The sequence below is a fragment of the Dendrobium catenatum genome, unplaced genomic scaffold (genome assembly GCF_001605985.2).
Source record: "Dendrobium catenatum unplaced genomic scaffold, ASM160598v2 fragScaff_scaffold_231, whole genome shotgun sequence".
Lineage (NCBI taxonomy): Eukaryota > Viridiplantae > Streptophyta > Magnoliopsida > Asparagales > Orchidaceae > Dendrobium > Dendrobium catenatum.
In genome coordinates, this window is record NW_021318693.1 from 5,037,379 (window position 1) to 5,044,831 (window position 7,453).

The following is a 7,453-nucleotide window of genomic DNA, read 5'->3' on the forward strand; positions in this document are numbered from 1 at the left end:
GTCCTCTGTTCTTTGAAATTGTGGTCTGTCCTGCATTTTCATTCCAATGAACCTTGAGAATAAATATTCGTACCAGATGAACCAGGTTCGTACGGGATGATGATCAGGTACGAAGGCAGTTCATACCAATGTACATTGAGTTTGTACGCAATAGTTTTGACACTATTCGTACGTACGAAATGAAATCGTACGGGATGATCTTGAACGTACATATTTGAAAAATTGTAGTTTTTGGATGATTTTTCGTGTCTTTATTATAAAAGGTTCACTTAAAATTGACATGAAATCTTTTTGTCATTTAATATTCGTGCATACTGAAGGAAAAATTAAAGCTGTGAGCGAGAGAGAGTGTTTGAAAATCATTTTTAAAAATTCACTAAATTTAAACTGGTTTAAGAGGAAATTTTAAAATTACCAATTCACCGCCCTCTTGGTTAGCCGTTGGGACCTAAACTTAGGTCTAACAAGCTAATTCATAATTAACAAGTTTCAACATCTATTAAGTCTAACAACCTACTCGAACAGTCAATTGGTATTAGAGCTTATTTCTAAAATTAAAATCTAGATAACTTTGTAAAAACAATCATGGCTACTTTGGAAACCATAACACTCCAGTATGATACTCGATCACCAGACCTCCACTTTTTGATAACATTCCCTTTGACTTTTGGAAAACTTGTATGTCTACTTTTTTTCAATCTCTTTACTATCACATGTAGATTTTAGTAAAAGAAGGTTACATTAGAGCCACTAGATTTGTTGATGGAATTAGGAGTAATAACATAATTTAATTATTGGATAGTAAAGGAAAAAAAACTAGCTCATTTGAATGCAAAATGTTTAAACAATTTTTTTTTTTGCCCTGAAATATGAGAACTATATTTGTATTTCAACCTATAAAATTGGAAAAAAATATTTGGGATAGACTTTGCATAACATATGAAAGAACTAATGAGGTGAAATAATTCAAATTGAACATTTTATTCCACGACTATAAACTTTTTTGTATGAAATCAAATGAATCAATTACTAATATGTATAATCATTTTATTTAGACAGTCACCTCATTGCATGCTTTAGATAGGGAACTAACAAATTCTAAAATAGTTTATAAAGTTCTACTTTGTTTACCTAATACTTATGATGGAAAGATAACTGTCATAACTTTATCAAAAGACCTTACTGTTTATTCTATTCATAATCGGCTTTTGGATCACTAATTTCTTACGAGCATGGAGTGACACAAGGATAGATTGATGCAGGTGACAAGCATAAGGAGAAAAATATAATCTTGAAAGTGGATAACTTAAAAATTAATCAATCACAACCTAAGGATGAAGAAGATATTACACTCATGATGAGGCAATTCTAAAGTTTGCAAAGAAAAAAGCAATGAAGATGTTAGTAGTGAAATAAAGGTATGTTCCACAAGAATGCAAAAGTTTCTAATAATATAATTTTTTATGAATGTAGGAAGCCTGGACATATTAAATCTTATTTCTCGAATCTCAAAGCTAATCCAAACAAGGAGAAAGTTGAGGAGAAAATAAATTTTAGGAAGGGCAATAAAAGATTGCAGACAACTTTCTAGACTGGCTTAGCTTCAAAATCTCTTAGAAATAGAAGCAGAAGAGGAAGTCAAAAACTTATGTTTAATGGAAGACAAATTTGATCAGTCGGATCAAAGAGATATGTGATTTATCTTATGATAAATTATTTGAAGCTTTTGAGAAAATATAGACTGCATATATGAAACTCAAAAAGTTGCATGCTAAATTGAACATAGAATATTTAAACTTATAAAATGAGCACGAAATCCTTTGAAATGATCACATATCCATAGATAGAAACCACATAATATTATCAGATGAATTTGATAATTTGAATAAGAAAAATGATTTATTTAAAATATCCTAAACTGATCTTGAGAATGAATGTACGTGTTTTTAAATAATTTATATCATAGAGAACATGAATTAAAAGTTAATAATACCATTCTAGAAAGCGCATAAACTTATTTCTAAAAGAAAAACTTAAAACTTCTAAGGAATATAAGATACACCCTACACCTAAACAATTTTCCAATCTTGATCTGAAGAATAAAATTTCAAAACCAAAGAAAAGATAATATAACTCACATAGATTAGTAATCCCTTTTCCTAGTGTTAAATGGTTTTCATGTGGAATGATTGGTCATATCTCCCATGCTTATAAAATTCATAATAAAACACATCAAGTGTGAAAACCAAAGATGCATAAAATACAACATTTCAAACATGCATCTAGATTATCATTTCCAAGAGGTGAACCCAAATTCATTTGAGTTCCCAAGTCTAACGTTTGATAATTTCATAGAAATACTCTCATACAAGTCCTCGTGGAGTATTTGATATATGGGCAATAGATGTTTAAAGCATATGACTAGAGATAAAACTCAATTCATATTATTGGAAGTGTTGATTGAAGATAGAGTGACACTAGGAGACAATACCATTAGAATGTGGTAGGTACATGTATGATTGACAACAAGAATAATTTTTTTTATTGAGAATGCATTATTGGTAGAAGGCTTAAACATAACTTGTTGAGTATTAGTCAGCTTTATGATAAGAATTATAGTGTTAAATTATTTCTTATAAGCAGCATTATAAGTAAAAATAGAATTAATGTGTTGCGTGAAAATATGATAAATAATATATACATGCTTGGTTTAAACTTTGTTAAATATTATAATGCTTTTCTTCCAAAAAATAATCACTAATGAATCATGGTTATAGCATAGAATACTTTTTCATATATATATGAAAAATCTAAAGAAGATTACCCAGAAAGAGTTGGTTAAGGGAATACCTAGATTAAACTTCATAAAGGATCAACTGCGTGATGCATGTAAATTAGGAAAATAGGTAAATTCCTCCTATTATTTAATTAAAGATCATACAACTAAGAAACCAAAAGAAGTCATACACATGGATCTTTTTTCATCGGTTAGAACGGTAAGTCTAGGAGATAAAATTTTTTAATATATAGTTGTTGATGATTTTTCAAGATTTAGTTGGGACAAATTCTTATCTCATAAGAGTGAATTATTTAATGAAATTAGAAAATTTTCTAATTGGATTCTGAGAAAACTAGGATGAGAAATTTTATCAATTCAAAGTGATCATAGAAGGGAGTTTGAAAATAAAAAATTTGAAGATTTTTATAGAGAGCAAGGAATTGATCACAACTTTTCAGCACCTAGGGTCCCTCGGCACATATAATTATTGAAAGAAAGAACAAAACTTTAATAGAAGCCATCAGAGTCATACTGGCTGACTATTCATTTCTAAAATAATTTTTGGTGTAAGTAATTAGTATAACTTATTATTTTTTGAATAGGGTAAACATTATATCCAAGTTGATTAAGACACCCCATGAACTTTTTATGGGGAGAAAACCCTAATCTTTCACATTTGCAAATTTTTGGATTTAAGGTGTTCATTCATAATAATGGTAAACTCTTTTATTAAAATTTTATCCTAAATTTGATGAAGGAATTTATCTAGGATATTATAGTATTGGCAAATTCTATAATATTTTTTTATAAAAGAATTTTAGTAGTTGAGAAGACCACACATGTAGTTTTTAATGAATTTGATATTTTTTGTTGCAAATTAAGGTCCATGAACTATGTTTTGATGATTGACAAACACTCATACTTGTCTTGGACTGCCTTTTACTACTGACTTTTCAGGAATCAAAGAATGAACGAAAAAATGTAGCCAGCTTAAGAATGGGTAGAATAGGGTTGAGTTAGTCTGTAATTTTATTTTTCCTTCTTGAGTCAATTGTAATGTTTGGTATTCTATATTTTTGGTAATCGGTCAGGACGATCGTAAGATCAGCCTGGACGATATCACACAATAATGCCTAAATTAATCTTGGAATCAAGGAAGTAATTAAGGATAATTGATACGATTATATCGTCCTAGACGATCTCAAGATTGGCCAGCACAATCTATTCTAAATTCTTTAGTCACTACTGGACGATAAATATCGGCCAACACAAATTCATGACGATATGCTAGACGATCTGTATCGGCCAGATCAAATTCTGGGCGATGCTCTGTACGATTTTCCTCTGATTTGAACTGATCATTCAGAATGATTGTGAGATCATCCGGGATGATCAAATAAAATTTTTAATTGTCTAGTTTGCATTCAGGGCGATGCTCTGGCCAATCCTTTGAGATTTATACTGATTGGCCAGGACGATGTAAATATCATCCTGGATGATAAAGTCGGCAACATGCAATTAATGAGCCCCTTTGAAGCTCTTCTATTTAAGAGCTCTTGTTCAACTTTTTTGAACATCCTTGGCTGCTGTTTTGACCTGAGAAAACCTAAAAGAGAGAGAGAGAGAGGATCTTGTGAGGGGGAGCTTGTGAGGGGATTCACAAGGGTTACTCCAAGCATTGTTCCACTTCTTCTTCCCTAGAGTCTCTTGTACTTGGAAGGGTTGGGAGAGGTAAGTTTAAATAAGTGATCGTGGTTCTCTTCTTCCTTTAGGAGGAATCAAAAGGAGTTGTGTTCTCTGCCTTGCCGGGTGTGGCAAAAAGGAGGTGTTTTTGTGAGGGCTTCTCCGCCTAGCTGTGGGGGCTAAATGAGAGTCACGTTCGTAGTGCAATACTCGGAGGGCGCCTCTCGGGAGTGGACGTAGGTCGAGTTGACCGAACCACTAAAAACCCTTGTGTTTTTGTTTTTACTGCTTTCGCATTTATTTTCTTCCGCACTTGTTTTTGTGGTGATTTGGTTTGTGATAATCAATTTTTTTTTTTTTGCTTAAAGAAAATTTTAAATACCAATTCACCCCCCTCTTGGTTAGCCTCGGTCCAGTTCTGTAGGGCTTAACATCCCTAACGAACTTTCAAGTGGTATCAGAGCGGGATTCAGAAAAACTAAGTTTGAAAACTTTTTGAATTTTGATCCGTGGCAAACTTTAGGAATCGTAATACACCAGAAGGATATTCTATTACCCAACCACCTTTGTTCGATAATATCCCATTTGATTTTTGAAAAACTCGCATGTCTACTTTTTTACAATCTACTGATTATCGCATGTGGATGCTTGTTAAGGATGGTTACACACCTCCAATTGCTAAACTTAACGGCATTATTATTCCACTTTCTTTTATTGAATGGACTTTAGATGATAGGGATTTGGCCCAATTAAATGCAAAATGTCTTAATTGCTTTTTTTGTGCCTTAAAATCAGAAGACTACATGCGTGTTTCTACTTGCAAAAATGGTAAAGAAATTTGGGATAAATTGTGTATCACTTATGAAGGCACTAATGAAGTTAAGTAATCCCGTTTTAATATTCTCTTGCATGACTACAAACTTTTTTGTATGAAACCTCGTGAATCAATTTCTGAAATGTATACGAGATTTACTCAGATTGTTACATCTTTGCCTGCCTTAGGAAGAGAACTTTCAAACTATGAAAAAATGAACAAGATTTTGAGATGCTTGCCTTCATCTTTTGATGCTAAAATCACTGCAATTACTGAATCTAAAGATTTAAATACGTATTCGATTGACAACTTACTTGGCTCACTCATTTTCTTACGAGCAAGGAGTGAATCAAAGAAATGTTGATGCAGGTGAGAAAAGAATGGAGAAAACGGTGGCACTGAAGGCACACAAATCATACTCTGACTCTTCCGGGTCTGAAAGCGATGAATTTGCCTTACTCACAAGGAAATTCAAAAACTTTCTAAGGAAGAAGCAAAAGCATCATTAGAGAAAAGGTAAGGATAATAAATATTCGAAGGGATCTTCTGATATTGTCTGTTGTGAATGTAGGAAGCCCGGACATGTGAAAGCTGATTGTCCTACACTTAAGACGCACATAAGCAAGGAAAAGAGTGAGGAGAAATCCAAATTCATAAAACATAAAAAGAGACTTCAAAAATCATTTTAGGCAAATTCTGCATCGGATTCATCAGAGATGGAACCAGAAGATGAGACAACAAACTTGTGCTTGATGGCAGACGATAATCTTGATCAAGAAGAGGTATGTGAACTTTCCTACAATCAACTTCTTGAAGTTTCTGAAAAAATTCATGCATCATATAGGAAACTTAAGAAAACAAATGCAAGCTTAAAATTGGAATTTTTGGAGTTACAAAAAGAGCATGCTATTATGACTAAAGATCATTCTATAATTGATTCAAATCATATGGCTCTACTTGATGAATTTGATGTGTTAAACAAAAAACATTATGAATTAATTGAAGAGCGTGAGTCACTAAAAGTCACACACACCTCACTTGATTCTTATTTTAAAAAGTCTAAAGAGATGGAGAAAAACTTGAGGATTGAGAATGAAGTATTAAAAAGCACAAATTTGAAGATTCAAAATGAATTAGATGCATGTAAGAAAACTAGGATGACAACTACTTTTGATCAACAGCCAAAACTTAGGAAGAGGTATTATAACTCAAACCATTTAAGAAACCCTTTTCCTGGAGTTAGATATTTTTCTTGTGGCATTGTTGACCTCATTTTTGTATGAGGTCACTAGGACCCATCTTGGTTTTATTTTGGTGACCTAATGATCGACAAGTTCTCACTTGTCGATCATATAGGTCCCAAACATATCCCATTCAACTCTTAATCAAAGTTCCAATCAACCTTCAATCATTCTTCGAATCAAATTTCAATTATACTCCAATCCAGTATGCAATCTACACTTCAATCAATCATTCGACCCAGCTCGTAATTGACCTCATCAATCTTCCTTAAAATCAAAATTGAATCGCATACGGATTACTTAAAGTTAATTTGATCATATGAACTAGATTTGATGACGTCGAATTTGTTTGAATCAATTTGAATTTTATTCACCTCAATGGCTTTGATCAATTTAGTTTAGATTTCCCCGACTCGACGCAAGTGCAAATTAGCTTGATTAACATTAATCGGCTCAATTTAACTTCTCTCGAGTCAAATCAATTTTGATTAATGCAAATTAATTTGACCCTTTTAAATAAGGATTTTTGCATAATTAATTGAGTTCTTAATTCTAGCTTTTATTTTATTGCTATTGAAGTTTTAAATCATCTTAATTTCAGCATTTAATAACAACCGTCAGATTAAGTTTTAAAGGCTTGATGTTTTTGTTTGATTGATTCTAATAGCATTAGAGAGAGCTCTCTCTCGGATGGCCCCCAGATTTTTTTTCTTTTCTCTGTGCTAGGGCCGGCTGAAAGGGGACTCTACGATTCCATTCCCTCAGCAGCGGCAAGCCTCGGCCTCCAGCTCGATCTGCTTCCTGCAGTAGCTCAACTCTTCACCAGCTGTAGCAACTTCAAGCCCTAGCAAGAGATGCACTCCACGCCTCCAATCTGAGAAGCAGCCGTCCATTGGAATGGATCTCCCTCTCATTCTCAAGAGAGACCTCTTTCTC